Here is a 16,857-nt window from a genome sequence, read left to right as displayed (position 1 = left end):
TTTTGATATTGAGCTACATGAGCTCCTTGTATATTTTGGAGATTGAGCCTTTTTATTATTATTATTTTTTACATCTTTATTGGAGTATAATTGCTTTACAATGGTGTGTTAGTTTCTGTTTTATAACAAAGTGAATCAGTTATACATACACATATGTTCCCATATCTCTTCCCTCTTGCATCTCCCTCCCTCCCACCCTCCCTATCCCACCCCTCCAGGCGGTCACAAAGCACAGAGCTGATCTCCCTGTGCTATGCGGCTGCTTCCCACTAGCTATCTACCTTACATTTGATAGTGTATATATGTCCATGCCTCTCTCTCGCTTTGCCACAGCTTACCCTTCCCCCTCCCCATATCCTCAAGTCCATTCTCTAGTAGGTCTGTGTCTTTATTCCTGTTTTACCAGTAGGTTCTTCATGACATTTTTTTCCCCTTAAATTCCATAAATATGTGTTAGCATATGGTATTTGTCTCTCTCTTCCTGACTTACTTCACTCTGTATGACAGACTCTAGGTCTATCCACCTCATTACAAATAGCTCAATTTCGCTTCTTTTTATGGCTGAGTAATATTCCATTGTATATGTGTGCCACAACTTCTTTATCCATTCATCCAATGATGGACACTTAGGTTGTTTCCATCTCTGGGCTATTGTAAATAGAGCTGCAATGAACATTTTGGTACATGACTCTTTCTGAATTATCGTTTTCTCAGGGTATATGCCCAGTAGTGGGATTGCTGGGTCATATGGTAGTTCTATTTGTAGTTTTTTAAGGAACATCCATACTGTTCTCCACAGTGGCTGTATCAATTTACATTCCCACCAACAGTATAAGAGGGTTCCCTTTTCTCCACACCCTCTCCAGCATTTATTGTTTCTAGATTTTTTGTTGATGGCCATTCTGACTGGTGTGAGATGATATCTCATTGTAGTTTTGATTTGCATTTCTCTAATGATTAATGATGTTGAGCATTCTTTCATGTGTTTGTTGGCAGCCTGTATATTTTCTTTGGAGAAATGTCTATTTAGGTCTTCTGCCCATTTTTGGATTGGGTTGTTTGTTTTTTTGATACTGAGTTGCATGAGCTGCTTATAAATTTTGGAGATTAATCCTTTGTCAGTTGCTTCATTTACAAATATTTTCTCCCATTCTGAGGGTTGTCTTTTGGTCTTGTTTATGGTTTCATTGCTGTGCAAAAGCTTTGAAGTTTCATTAGGTCCCATTTGTTTATATTTGTTTTTATTTACATTTCTCTAGGAGGTGGGTCAAAACGGACCTTGCTGTGATTTATGTCATAGAGTGTTCTGCCTATGTTTTCCTCTAAAAGTTTGATAGATTCTGGCCTTACATTTAGTTCTTTAATCCATTTTGAGCTTATTTTTGTGTATGGTGTTAGGGAGTGATCTAATCTCATACTTTTACATGTATCTGTCTAGTTTTCCCAGCACCACTTATTGAAGAGGCTGTCCTTTCTCCACTGTACATTCCTGCCTCCTTTATCAAAGATAAGGTGACCATATGCACGTGGGTTTATCTCTGGGCTTTCTATCCTGTTCCATTGATCTATCTTTCTGTTTTTGTGCCAGTACCATACTTTCTTGATTACTGTAGCTTTGTAGTATACTCTGAAGTCAGGGAGCCTGATTCCTCCAGCTCCATTTTTCGTTCTCAAGATTGCTTTGGCTATTCGGGGTCTTTTGTGTTTCCATACAAATAGTGAAATTTTTTTGTTCCAGTTCTGTGAAAAATACCAGTGGTAGTTTGATAGGGATTGCATTGAATCTGTAGATGGCTTTGGGTAGTAGAGTCATTTTTACAATGTTGATTCTTCCAATCCAAGAACACGGTATATCTCTCCATCTATTTGTATCATCTTTAATTCCTTTCATCAGTGTCTTATAATTTTCTGCATACAGGTCTTTTGTCTCCTAGGTAGGTTTATTCCTAGATATTTTATTCTTTTAGTTGCAATGGTAAAGGGGAGTGTTTTCTTGATTTCAATTTCAGATTTTTCATCGTTAGTGTATAGGAATGCCAGAGATTTCTGTGCATTAATTTTGTATCCTGCTACTTTACCAAATTCATTGAGTAGCTCTAGTAGTTTTCTGGTAGCATCTTTAGGATTCTCTATGTAGAGTATCATGTCATCTGCAAACAGTGACATCTTTACTTCTTCCTTACTGATTTGGATTCCTTTTATTTCCTTTTCTTCTCTGATTGCTGTGGCTAAAACTTCCCAAACTATGTTGAATAAGAGTGGTGAGAGTGGGCAACCTTGTCTTGTTCCTGATCTTAGTGGAAATGGTTTCATTTTTTCACCATTGAGGACGATGTCGGCTGTGGGTTTGTCATATATGGCCTTTATTATGTTGAGGAAAGTTCCCTATATGCTTACTTTCCGCAGGGTTTTTATCATAAATGGGTGTTGAATTTTGTCGAAAGCTTTCTCTGCATCTATTGAGATGATCATATGGTTTTTCTCTTTCAATTTGTTAATATGGTGTATCACATTGATTGATTTGCATATATTAAAGAATCCCTGCATTCCTGGAATAAACCCCACTTGATCATGGTGTATGATCCGTTTAATGTGCTGTTGGATTCTGTTTGCTAGTATTTTGTTGAGGATTTTTGCATCTATGTTCATCAGTGATATTGGCCTGTAGTTTTCTTTCTTTGTGACATCCTTGTCTGCTTTTGGTGTCAAGGTGATGTTGGCCTCTTAGAATCAGTTTGGGAGTGTTCCTCCCTCTGCTATATTTTGGAAGAGTTTGAGAAGAATAGGTGTTAGCTCTCCTCTAAATGTTTGATAGAATTCGCCTGTGAAGCCATCTGGTCCTGTGCTTTTGTTTCTTGGAAGATTTTTAATCACAGTTTCAATTTCAGTGCTTGTGATTGGTCTGTTCATACTGTCTATTTCTTCCTGGTTCAGTCTCGGCAGGTTGTGCATTTCTAAGAATTTGTCCATTTCTTCCAGGTTGTCCATTTTATTGGCATAGAGTTGCTTGTAGTAATCTCTCATGATCTTTTGTATTTCTGCAGTGTCAGTTGTTACTTCTCCTTTTTCATTTCTAATTCTATTGATTTGAGTCTTCTCCCTTTTTTTCTTGATGAGTCTGGCTAATGGTTTATCAATTTTGTTTATCTTCTCAAAGAACCAGCTTTTAGTTTTATTGATGTTTGCTATTCTTTCCTTCATTTCATTTTCATTTATTTCTGATCTGATTTTTATGATTTCTCTTCTTCTGCTAACTTTGGGGTTTTTTTTTGTTTTTCTTTCTCTAATTACTTTAGGTGCAATGTTAGGTTGTTTATTCGAGATGTTTCCTGTTTCTTAAGGTAGGATTGTATTGCTATAAACTTCCCTCTTAGAACTGCTTTTGTTGCATACCATAGATTTTGGGTCGTCGTGTCTCCATTGTCATTTGTTTTTAGGTATTTTTTAATTTCCTCTTTGATTTCTTCAGTGATCACTTCGTTATTAAGTAGTGTATTGTTTAGCCTCCATGTGTTTGTATTTTTTACAGATCTTTTCCTGTAATTGATATCTAGTCTCATGGCGTTGTGGTCAGAAAAGATACTTGATACAATTTCAATTTTCTTAAATTTACCAAGGCTTGATTTGTGGCCCATGATATGATCTATCCTGGAGAATGTTCCATAAGCATTTGAGAAAAATGTGTATTCTGTTGTTTTTGGATGGAATGTCCTATAAATATCAATTAAGTCCATCTTGTTTAATGTATCATTTAAAGCTTGTGTTTCCTTATTTATTATCATTTTGGATGATCTGTCCATTGGTGAAAGTGGGTTGTTAATGTCCCCTACTATGAATGTGTTACTGTCGATTTCCCCTTTTATGGCTGTTAGTGTTTGCCTTATGTATTGAGGTGCTCCTATGTTGGGTGCATAAATATTTACAATTGTTATATCTTCTTGGATCAATCCCTTGATCATTATGCAGTGTCCTTCTTTGTCTCTTCTAATATTCTTTAAAGTCTATTTTGTCTGATATGAGAATTGCTACCTCAGCTTTCCTTTGGTTTCCATTTACATAAAATATCTTTTTCCATCTCCCTACTTTCAGTCTGTATGTGTCTCTAGGTCTGAAGTGGGTCTCTTGTAGACAGCAAATATATGGGTCTTGTTTTTGTATCCATTCAGCTAATCTGTGTCTTTTGCTGGGAGCATTTAGTCCATTTACATTTAAGGTAATTATCGATATGTATGTTCCTAGTCCCATTTTCTTAATTGTTTTGGGTTCGTTATTGTAGGTCTTTTCCTTCTCCTGTGTTTCTTGCCTAGAGAAGTTCCTTTAGCAGTTGTTGTAAAGATGGTTTGGTTGTGCTGAACTCTCTCAGCTTTTGCTTCTCTGTAAAGGTTTTAATTTCTCCATCAAATCTGAATGAGATCATTGCTGGGTAGAGTAATCTTGGTTGAAGGTTTTTCTCCTTCATCACTTTAAATATGTCCTGAAAGTCCGTTCTGGCTTGCAGAGTTTCTGCTGAAAGATCAGCTGTTAACCTTATGGGGATTGCCTTGTGTGTTATTCATTGTTTTTCCCTTGCTGCTTTTAATATGCTTTCTTTGTATTTAATTTTTGACAGTTTGATTAATATGTGTCTTGGACTATTTCTACTTGGATTTATCCTGTATGGGACTCTCTGTGATTCCTGGACTTGCTTAACTATTTCCTTTCCCATATTAGGGAAGTTTTCAACTATAATCTCTTCAAATATTTTCTCAGTCCCTTCCTTTTTCTCTTCTTCTTCTGGAACCCCTATAATTCGAATGTTGGTGCATTTAATATTGTCCCACAGGTCTCTGAGACTGTCCTCAGTTCTTTTCATTCTTTTTTCTTTATTCTGCTCTGCAGTAGTTATTTCCACTATTTTATCTTCCAGGTCACTTATCCATTCTTCTGCCTCAGTTATTCTGCTACTGATCCCATCTAGAGCATTTTTCATTTCATTTATTGTGTTGTTCATCATTCCTTGTTCCCTCTTTAGTTCTTCTAGGTCCTTGTTAAATGTTTCTTGCATTTTGTCTATTCTCTTTCCAAGATTTTGGATCATCTTTACTATCATTATTCTGAATTCTTTTTCAGGTAGACTGCCTATTTCCTCTTCATTTGTTAGGTCTGGTGGGTTTTTATCTTGCTCCTTCATCTGCTGTGTGTTTTTCTGTCTTCTCATTTTGCTTATCTTACTGTGTTTGGGGTCTCCTTTTTGCAGGCTGCAGGTTTGTAGTTCCCGTTGTTTTTGGTGTCTGTCCCCAGTGGCTAAGGTTGGTTCAGTGGGTTGTGTAGGCTTCCTGGTGGATGGGACTAGTGGCTGTGTTCTGGTGGATGAGGCTGGATCTTGTCTTTCTGGTGGGCAGGTCCACGTTTGGTGGTTTGTTTTGGGGTGTCTGTGGACTTATTATGATTTTAGGCAGCCTCTCTGCTAATGGGTCGGGTTGTGTTCCTGTGTTGCCAGTTGTTTGGCATAGGCTGTACATCACTGTAGCTTGCTGGTCGTTGAGTGAAGCTGGGTGCTGGTGTTGAGATGGAGATCTCTGGGAGATTTTCGCCATTTGATATTATGTGGAGCTGGGAGGTCTCTTGTGGACCAGTGTCCTGAAGTTTGCTTTCCCACCTCAGAGGCACAGCACTGACTCCTGGCTGCAGCACCAAGAACCTTTCATCCACATGGCTCAGAATAAAAGGGAGAAAAAGTAGAAAGAAAGAATTAGTAGAAGTAGAAAGAAAGAAAGAAAGAAAGAAAGAAGGGAGGGAGGGAGGGAGGGAGGAAGGGAGAGGGAAGAAAAAAAGAAAGAAGATAAAGTAAAATAAAATAAAGTAAGATAAAATATAATAAATTTATTAAAATAAGAAAATAATTATTAAGAAAAAAAACCAATTAAATAAAAAAACAAAAAAAACGGACGGATAGAACCCTAGGACAAATGGTGGAAGCAAAGCTATACAGACAAAATCTCACACAGAGGCATACACACACACACACTCACAAAAAGAGGAAAAAGGGAAAAAAAAATCACAAATCTTGCTCTCAAATTCCACTTCCTCTATTTGAGATAATTTGGTGTCTATTTGTGTATTCCACAGACATCAAGTTGATTGTGGAGCTTTAATCCGCTGCTTCTGAGGCTGCTGGGAGAGATTTCCCTTTCTCTTCTTTGTTCTCACAGCTCCCAGGGCCTCAGCTTTCGATTTGGCCCCGCCTCTGCATGTAGGTCGCCGGAGGGCATCTGTTCTTCGCTCAGACAGGACGGGGTTAAAGGAGCCGCTGATTCCGGGGCTCTGGCTCACTCAGGCCGGGAGGAGGGAGGGGCACGGAGTGCAGGGCGAGCCTGCGGCGGCAGAGGCCGGCGTGACGTTGCGCCGGCGTGACGTTGCACCAGCCTGAGGCGCGCCGTGCGTTCTCCCGGGGAAGTTGTCCCTGGATCCTGGGACCCTGGCAGTGGCGGGCTGCACAGGCTCCCCGGAAGGGAGGTTTGGATAGTGACCTGTGCTTGCACAGAGGCTTCTTGCTGGCGGCAGCAGCAGCCTTAGCGTCTCATGCCCGTCTCTGGGGTCCGCGCTTTTAGCCGCGGCTCGTGCCCGTCTCTGCAGCCCCTTTAAGCAGCGCTCTTCATCCCCTCTCCTCGCGCACCAGGAAACAAAGAGGGAAGAAAAAGTCTCTTGCCTCTTCGGCAGGTTCAGACTTTTCCCTGGACTCCCTCCCGGCTAGCCGTGGCGCACTAACCCCCTGCAGGCTGTGTTCACGCCGCCAACCCCAGTCCTCTCCCGGCGCTCTGACCGAAGCCCGAGCCTCAACTCCCAGCCCCGCCCGCCGCGGCGAGTGAGCAGACAAGCCTCTCGGCCTGGTGAGTGCTGGTCGGCCCTGATTCTCTGTGCGGGAATCTCTCCGCTTTGCCCTCCGCACCCCTGTTGCTGTGCTCTCCTCCGCGGCCCCGAAGCTTCCCCCCTCCGCCACCTGCAGTCTCCGCCCGCGAAGGGGCTTCCTAGCGTGTGGAAACTTTTCCTCCTTCACAGCTTCTTCCCACTGGTGCAGGTCCCGTCCCTATCCTTTTGTCTCTGTTTATTCTTTTTTCTTTTGCCCTACCCAGGTATGTTGGGGGTTTCTTGCCTTTTGGGAGGTCTGAGGTCTTCTGCCAGCGTTCAGTAGGTGTTCTGTAGGAGTTGTTACACGTGTAGATGTATTTCTGGTGTATCTGTGGGGAGGAAGGTGATCTCCACGTCTTACCCTTCAGCCATCTTCCCGGAAGCTCCCGGAGATTAATCCTTTGTCAGTGTCATTGCAGCACTATTTACAATAGCCAGGACATGGAAACAACCTAAGTGTCCATCGACAGATGAATGGATAAAGAAGATGTGGCACATATATATAATAGAATATTACTCAGCCATAAAAAGAAACGAAATTGAGTTATTTGTAGTGAGGTGGATGGACCTAGAGTCTGTCCTACAGAGTGAAGTAAGTCAGAAAGAGAAAAACAAATACCGTATGCTAATACATAGATATATGGAATCTAAAAAAAAAAAAGAAAAAAGGTTCTGACAAACTTAGGGGCAGGACAGGAATCAAGACGCCGATGCAGAGAATGGAGCTGAGGACACGGGGAGGGGGAAGGGTAAGCTGGGATGAAGTGAGAGAGTGGCATGGACTTATATATACTACCAGATGTAAAATAGATAGCTAGTGGGAAGCAGCCGCATAGCACAGGGAGATCAGCTCAGTGCTTTGTGACCACCTAGAGGGGTGGGATAGGGAGGGTGGGAGGAAGATGCAAGAGGGAGGAGATATGGGGATATATGTATATGTATAGCTGATTCACTTTGTTATACAGTAGAAACTAACACACCATTGTAAAGCAATTATACTCCAATAAAGATGTTAAAAAGAAAAAATACTATCTTGCTGCACTATTTAAAAATTAGAAAAGTTCAGAGGTTTTTGAAAATGTAAAATTATTAGGCTTAATCACACTTGATGGCTCCGTTTCTTGAGTGAGTTGAAACATTTTTACTAAACTAATGACTATTTATTTACAAATTATAATTTTTCATATGGCATTGTGAAAACATTTTTTGGATTAAGTAATAAAAAATGGTCAATAATAACTGTATTAGTCAACTGTTGATGTGATAATACTGCATAACGAACAACTCCAGAATCTCAATGGTGTATAACAACAAACATTAATTTCCTCACCCACAGGTCTGCAGGTTAGTTGGAATGGTTCAACTTTAGGCTAAGAGTTGGGTTCAAGTCTGTTCCTTGCTTTGGAAATCACAGAGAGCAGCTGCAAATCACCTGTTTTCCTCATGGAAGATGGCAGAAGTGCAAGACGGGGAAGCAAACTTATGAGAGGTCATTAAAGGCCTCTGCTCTGAAATGCCACACTGTCGTTTTGTCGACATTCCATTGGCCAAAGCAAGTCACCTGGCTGAGCCCACCATCAATGGGATGGAGAGGTAAACTGTGGAGTCTTTTGACAGGATGAGGGAGAAAGAAAGAACTCTGAGCCAGTAATTCACCCTCCTACAATAGGCAACAGTTCCAGAACCATGTCTATTCTGTTCACTTATACTGTAGTCATAATAGTCACTGCTCAAAATAAGAAATAAATTGACCCTTTATTTCATTATGAGAAAATTTAATTCCTTGATATGAGAAATTGCTTTTTGAAAAAAGGGTTACATCTGCATTGTACAAGCAATTGTTTTCCAGTATATTTATTGAACATTTAAAAATAAGTTTTAAATATTTATGCAAGGTAGCCAGGGAAATGTGTCCTTTGGATAGTTGTATATTGCATTTTTGTAGCCTCAGTGCATGCTGCATTTCTAGTAATAAATATCCAACCATAGATGAAATCAGAAAAATGTAATGACTCTCACATAGGAAAAAAGAAGGCCTCTTTCCTAATTCCCTTTATGATGAAGTTCTTACTTTAACTATACCATTTATTTCCCTGTGGGGCCACAGTTATTTAATTAATAGAAGCTCTAAAATTGTGAAAATTAACTTCTCCTGCTTTGATTCCTGTCCTGAATGCAGTTGTAGAAAGATTTCTCAGTGTAATGAACAATGTGTAAGTCAATAAATGGAGCTGAATGATGGGAGAAGCCAGTATAAAGTCGATTCTGTTCCCTCTTCAATGCTGTTTACCAGGGGTTGGCAGAACCATGGCCCGTGGACCAAACGTGGCCAACCATGTGTTTTTGTAAGTGAAGTCTTACTGAAACACAACCATTGGCATTCACTTAAATGTTGTCTGTGACTGCTTTTGTGAGACATTGGCAGGGTTGAGTACTTGTGACAAAGACCATATGGCCCACAAAGGCTAAGATATTTGCTATCTGGTCCTGTACAGAAAAATTTGCCAACTCCTGCTCTATATAGTTATTATAGTTAAAAGAACAGTTTTAAAAATGTAAATATTACAAAATATAAATGCTTTTGATTTCTTAAACAAAATGCATATTTTTTTCACATCTTTATTGGATTATAATTGCTTTGCAATGTTGTGTTACTTTCTGCTGTATGACAAAGTGAATCAGCTCTATGTATACATATATCCCCATATCCCCTCCGTCTTGCATCTCCCTCCCTCCCACCCTCCCTATCCCACCCCTCTAGGTGGTCACAAAGCATTGAGTTGATTTCCCTGTGCTATGCAGCAGCTTCCCACTAGCTATCTATTTTACATTTGGTAGTGTATATACGTCAATGCTAGTCTCTCATTTCATCCCAGCTTCCCCTTCTACATCTCCGTCTTTATTCCTGCCCTGCCACTAGGTTCATCAGTACCACTTTTTTAGATTCCGTATATAAAATGCATACTTTTCACCCTTGCATCCACTGAGAGTCTGATATTTGTAAGGAATATCTGACAACCCTTTTTTAGGGTAGATGAGTAGAAGTCAACGTGGGTGAGGTCACGCTGCAGTAACAAGTAACTGCGTTAACACACTAGGTTTGTTTTCTACTCCTGCTGAGTACTCATCATGGGGCAGCAGGGTTCATCCAGGATCCAGACTGTTGGACAGCCACTATCTGGAGAGTTTCTGGTCACCTTTGCTGAGGCAAAAGGAGTGTGGTTACTTGTGCACTGGGTGTTAAAGTTTCCATCCAGAAGTGGCACACATCACTTTTCTCAGGCCAAAGCGACTCATATTGCTATATCTAGTTTCAAGGGATTGGGGAAGCACAACCCTATCATACACCCAGGAAAGAGAGAGAAATACTTGATAGGCAGCACCAGTGACTGCTACTGGAAGAAACAAACAATGGTCATTTCAGAAACTGGTTTCTTTATAGTAGGAAAGTGGCTACTAGCTTCATGGGCAGCAAAGGCCTAATGTCTCTGAGGTAGAGGTTTGCAAGGAAATGGCGGGGGCGGGGCGGGGGGGGGCGAGTAACATAAATTCCTTTTAACTTCCTTTCTCTGCTCTTCTGTTCCAGGGCTTCACCTATGCTTTGGTTAGTGTAAATTTTGTCTGGAGAACGTTGGATTATTAATTTCCTTTTTTTCCAGTTTTATAGCACCTTTGCATCTTTTGGCCGTCATAACTTTTTTTTAAAAAATTAATTTTATTTTTGGCTGCGTTGGGTCTTCATTGTTGCGCGCGGGCTTTCTCTAGTTGTGGTGTGCGGGGGCTACTCCTCATTGCGGTGCGCGGGCTTCTCATTGCGGTGGCTTCTCTTGTTGCGGAGCACGGGCTCCAGGCATGTGGGCTGCAGTAGTTGTGGCTCGCAGGCTTCAGTAGTTGTGGCCCGCCGGCTCTAGAGCGCAGGCTAAGTAGTTGTGGCACACGGGCTTAGTTGCTTCGCGGCATGTGGGATCTTCCTGGACCAGGGCGCGAACCCGTGTCCCCTGCGTTGGCAGGCGGATTCCTAACCACTGTGCAACCAGGGAAGCCCTGTCATAAGTATTTGATGTACTGTTAGGACATTGAGATCTGGAGTCACTAGCTGGCCTGCACTTACCTTGAAAACTTTGCTACTCTTTTTAAACTCTACATTGTGCCAGACAAAAACATTTTAAAGTATATGAAAAAGCAAGCCAACGAAACCCACCACCTAGTGGCTAATTTTCAAACTGGTACTGGAAATGAAGCTATTTATTTTTTAACCTCAAAGTATTGTTCAGGGACAGAGATAAAGCATCAAAATTGCCAGAAATTGAACACAAGTAAATTTGGTGTTTCAATTACTTGGAACTTCTGTTTTGAAGACGGTACTTTGTTTTCTCTTCCTTAACCTTCTGAATGGTTCCAGAGAGAACAGTCCTGTGTGGCATAATGAACACATCCAAGACAGTTTTCGAGGGAAAGGGATCCAGCCCAGTGTCCCAGTCTAGAAGAGGATGTCAAAAGGATCTGAGGTTACCTTGACCATTTTCTGTTGAGAGTCCATGGAAGGAGGCTGACGGGAACTGAAATGCCTATGTTTTGGGGGTTTGTGTGCCAGTCATAGATAACTGGGTTTTATTGAACCTGGTTTCTAGAAAGTTCCATGTGACATTTACGTTCAATTTCTCCTTTTCTTGATGATGGAATTAACATCTGAGTCCCAAGGGGATAAACCATGCCAGGTCCAGACAAGTCAGAACCCATTAGAGGAAACTAAGATTCTAACATGAGGAATCAGGACTAAACTGGACTATAAACCCCGGGAGGCACAGGTTTTTCATGGTTTTGTTCAAGGTGAACAAACAGTGCCGGGCATATGGTAGGAACTCAAACATTCTGAATAAATAAGTCTCCAAGTCCAGAGGCAAGATTGAAGTTGGAATTAAAGAGCCAGGAGATCATTGACAGGCAGGGATGAGATTTGGAGGAAAGAAAGTAGGTGAAAGACAGAGAAGTTCAGAGTATTTCCTGTGGCTGAATGGGGTGTCGGCAGCTCACCCGAGTGTTGTGTGTCCTCGGCTCAAAGATGTGTCAGGTTGGTTTCAAAGGCCAGAGGTAAGGCAGACAAAGCAGGTTTTCAAAACACTGAAGTGAAATGGATTTTATTTTGAGAATTTATACATTAGGAGTAAGCAGCATTAATGTAACAGTTTTTTAATATCACACCTTCATTTTTTTAAACAAAAAAGTACATGTTTAATTCATAAATGGAGATGGCTCGGCCCTTGCAGGAGCTCAGTGAAGGAGCTTCTCCAGGAAGAGAATAAAGAAGACAGGAAATGGAGATCCTACTCTGGCCCCATTTCTGATGACTGATCTGCACTTTTTACTGACATTAGCAATTGTTATTGTCTCTTTGCATAATCTGCCGGTATGCATTTCTTCATTTCAACAGCTATGTCTTTAATCCCTGTGTTTATGCTGCCAGAGAATTCAGCACACTTCATTTTATCTGCAGTTAAAAACCTACAGTTTCAAAGGACTTTCATATACCAATATCTAATTCTTGAGGGAGGTATTATCCTTTTTTGGTGGTCAGCAAGGATGAGAAAGGTTACGTGACCTTAGTTCCCATGGAAAGTCATGAAGCTGTGGCTTGAACCCTAAACTTTTACAATTCAGTATTGTTTCCACGGTGCTAACAGCCATGATACTCACCGGTGAGCAAGACTCCTGGGTTAGCCCTTGAAGACCACGTTGCACAGCCTGGGCGAGCCATCCAGGGCAGGGCTCAGTTCCTGGAGTGCACAGAGGTGAGTGCCTCACCGGTAACCTCTGCTTTTCTCTTGCTGCTCTGACAGTGAGGTGGCCCTTGGGAGACTGCTGTTCTGTGGTCTGAGGAACAGCAGCAAAGTTTATCTAAAGGGAGCCACTGAGAGGAAAGTAGGGATAGTCTAGCAATAGCTATGAATATGGCTTCATGATGAATGCTTTGGTGACTGAGTTGGTATGTTTAGTCTTTTTGTTTTTCTCACTCTTGAGAAAAGCTGAAGAAAAGATGATGCAAGATGAGATCCTAAGTGTACAGGAGATGCTGAGAACTTATGTAAAAATGATCCTGGGACTTCCCGGGTGGTGCAGTGGTTAAGAATCTGCCTGCCAATGTTGGGGACATGTGTTCGAGCCCTGGTCCGGGAAAATCCCACGTGCCGTGGAGCAGCTAAGCCCGTGCACCACAACTACTGAGCCTACACTCTAGAGCCCGCGAGCCACAACTACTGAGCCCACATGTCACAACTACCGAAGCCTGTGTGCCTAGAGCCCGTGCTCTGCAACAAAGAGAAGTCACCACAATGAGAAGCCCACGCACAGCAATGAAGACACAACGCAGCCAAAAATAAATAAATTTATTAAAAAAATAAATAAAATAAATAAATAAAAATGATCCTGACCAGCGTGACCTCAGGGGTGCCCATTTAATGCAGTATATCGAGACAGTAGCTATGGGACAATCTCTTCTGGTAGGGGTTATGTTAAAAATTAAAAAAAAAATTTTTCGTGGGTGTTGAATTTGACCTGCTTCTGGTGATTCTGAGCTGTTGAATGGTAAGGTGGAAATGCAGAAGATTGTCAGAGTACCTTCAGGGGATTAAACATCCTGAGATGTGTAAGTGCCCAGGGACCACTTCCTCCTGGGTAGATGTAATTGTATTTGGGCTCACTTTTTAAGAGGCCTCCTTCCGGTGTCTGTTTTAAAATTTATGGTGGGGAACAAAATAATCTGGTCTGATACTTTCCTGGGTGTCTGATGCCCCACTGATTTGGAGGTGTACCCTTCACTGGGCAAGGCCTGGAAGGGTTCACCTGTCTGCCCTTTGGAGCTGTGGGCAGAGAGCCTGTTTCTTCAGGGAAGAAGGAGGAAAAACGGGGTGCCTTGGGGCTCTGGAAACCTGTTGGGCAGAGCCACGTGAAAGAGTATTCAGTGACAACTACTCTGTGGCTGTTTCCCAGAGAATTCTGGTGTGTTGTGGAAATTGATCATTGGAAAATGACTGTTGCCATGGATACTTACTGGTTTAATCTATCCAGTAAGCTACCTGTTTACAGGAACCACCTTTCTCTCATCCTGTCCATGTGGTTCAGCTGGCCCTGCCCACCTGGACACACCTGATTATCCCAGTGTCAACATCTGACTAAGCCGGACCAATGAATTTCTTCCTGGTGTTTCGTGACTCTGAACCAGAGGGAACATCTGGTCACTCTCTCTCTTAGGTTGCTGAAGTGGCCAAATGGAAAGCTCGGAAGCTGTTGGCAGCCCCCTTATCCTCTCCATGGAAAGAGTAGGCCATCAACAAGAAAGATACACATGCTGAGAGAATGGGAGACTGCATGGCTTCGGAGGTCCAGACACATTCTCCTGTCCTAGACATCTATGAGATCATCTATCATCTTTCTAGTAAGTCCGTATTTTTGCTTAGACCAGTTGGGTAGGGTTTCTGGCTGTTGTCAACCATGGGCTTTGGGGTTGTAGTGGCATCTCATGAGAAACGAAGAGGAGAACCACAGAAGAAGGTAAGCTTCTGAGTCTAGGAGTGTGGTTCCAACTACTCCTCCATGCCTTTAATGTGGCTGTACATCCAGGAGCATGAGATGTGTTTGTTGGGTAACTTACCACAAGGGCCTCTGTTTAGCTCAGGCCTTCCAGAAACTTCCTGGCTCCATGTAGTTGAACCTGTACTTGAGGACGATTCCAAATGTGTCACCTGGCAAAAGTGATGTGGAAGCAGAGTCAGAGTGTAAAAGACGTGGGTGCAGGGTGCTGGTCTTCCCTAAAATACACCTTCCCTGTCTCTAGAACCCCAGACTTTAAGCTGGGAACCTAGTGGCCCAGCATAAAGACTTCATTTTCCAGCCTCCCTTGTTGGTTATATGAGCAGAATTGTTGTATGGAAGCTTCTAGCAATCTTATTTAAAAGGCAGGCAACTAGCACTCTCTGTCTCCCTATTCTTTGTCCCTTCTCCACCTAGCTCTTGGGAATGTGGTTGTGAGAGCCAGTGCTTTAGCTGCCCCGGTGGACCATGAGGATGAGGCCAGGCCATGAAGATGGCAGAGTGGTGAGCTGGGTCCTTGAGGACACCATGAGCACAGCCCCTGTACCAGCCTGTGCTGTCTACCTCTGGAGCTTTACTTGAGGGATAAATACATTTTTCTCTCACTTTAGCCATTGTTCATTTGGGATTCTATTACTTGAAATGTTACACAACCCTAACTGATGGTAGATACTGAGCAGTGAACACTCTGCTCCTATTTCCAGAATTGATGGGTGATCCATGGGAGTTATATGCAGTAGGGGAGCAACATAAGAGTGATTGTTCTCCCCAAATATATCTCTGGATTTTAAAGAATATGAATTCAGGACAGTGGCTGACTATGGTCATGAATTGAATAAAGCATTTTCCTCTATTATTCTCACCCATTTCCTGCTTTTAGAGGGCAATTGGATGAACTCTTTAGAGTTTGAATAGCTTTAGAAAAAACTCCTGGTGATTTTATTGACTCAGTGCCCTTCACATAGACAGCCATACTCGAAGCCGCTAGGCTTCCATTTTTAATGGCCATGACCCATTTTAAAAAGGGAAGGCCTTTGAGAAAAGAAGCTGTCCAAACTGCCTGGGCTTCCTTATAAATGAATCAACACAGGCAGGGCTCTCTCCATTAATGCAACATACAACTGCAATAAAATAGGGTGAAAACACTTTTAAGCTATAAAATAATATACAAGTGGAAGGTATGATTATGATTAAGATTATGATTATTATTGGGCATTCCTGTTATTAATATCTTCTATGGAATTGACAAAATCATTCAACTTGAAGATAGGGGGTTTGATTTTTATTTTAATTAATTAATTTTTTGTTATATTTTATTTTTGGCTGTGTTGGGTCTTCGTTGCTGCGCGCGGGCTTTTCTCTAGTTGTGGTGAGCGGGGGCTACTCTTCATTGCGGTGCGCGGGCTTCTCATTGCGGTGGCTTCTCTTGTTGTGGAGCATGGGCTCTAGGCACACGGGCTTCAGGAGTTGTGGCATGTGGGCTCAGTAGTTGTGGCACATGGGCTTAGCTGCTCCGTGGCATGTGGGACCTTCCCAGACCAGGGCTCGAACCCGTGTCCCCTGCATTGGCAGGCAGATTCTTCCCTGCACCACCAGGGGAGTCCCAAAGTGTTTGGGTCTGTTCTTCAGAGAGTCCAGCTGTGTGTGACAGACTTTACAGTTTGCCAAACATGTTTCCTTCATTGTCCTTCTTTTGTTTAATCCTCTTAACAATTTTTCATTGCAAAAGAACGGAGGTTCAGAAAACTTAAGAACTTTGCTGAAGCCCAAGCCCCATGGCTGGGATGGCTGTGATTGCACTTGGATGTGAAGTCTGGGAGTGAGGGGTAGGTGGGAAGAGGGAGGGAGGAGACCTGTAGGCTTTCCATGGGTGGGTGGCATGGGCAGCCTGCCCTCAGACAGCAGGTACAGTCCATCCCACTGAGCCCGAATGGGCCTTTTCAGCCTGAAGCCACATTTCCACACGGTTTGCCTGGACACACCCTTCTCCTCTGAGGACACTTTGCTTCCTGACCAACCCCTGCATTCTGGGCACATCTGCAGAGCTTGCAGGCAGAGCCTCTCCAGGCAGCTGAAGTGCAGCCGCCTCTTAGCAGATGCTGGTTAATAAAAGGCTTTGTTCTCCAGGTTCTTCTATTTTCAGCCACTGAATACAATTTATAAAGAAAAAAAACCACACACACACCCCCCCAGCCCTTATCAGATCTCTTATAATTATAGAATAAGGTGCCTGCCAACTCCCAGGGAGCTGGTTTCCATGGCGATGACAAGCTATTATATTCTAAAGGCCAAGCTAGAGCTCCGCCCCCTCGTCCTCCAGTGCTGTGTGTCTTGTTATTGCAGTGTTCCAAAATAAACTAGCTGCCTAATCGTAAATCCCAT

At 42.4% G+C, this 16,857-nt stretch overlaps 1 long non-coding RNA gene across 1 annotated transcript in view; it reads left to right on the top strand.

The window, feature by feature from the left end:
- Positions 1–16,857, top strand: part of LOC132597420 (uncharacterized) — a 57,489-nt gene that overhangs the window by 7,581 nt on the left and 33,051 nt on the right. The window contains exons 2-3 of the long non-coding RNA XR_009564187.1: positions 8,225–8,481; positions 14,137–14,320. This is a non-coding gene — a long non-coding RNA (uncharacterized lncRNA). The remainder of the gene's footprint in view (positions 1–8,224; positions 8,482–14,136; positions 14,321–16,857) is intronic.

The sequence above is a fragment of the Globicephala melas genome, chromosome 6, assembly GCF_963455315.2.
Source record: "Globicephala melas chromosome 6, mGloMel1.2, whole genome shotgun sequence".
Lineage (NCBI taxonomy): Eukaryota > Metazoa > Chordata > Mammalia > Artiodactyla > Delphinidae > Globicephala > Globicephala melas.
Note: the sequence above shows the minus strand (reverse complement) of the source record. Positions and strands in the feature narration are given on the sequence as shown.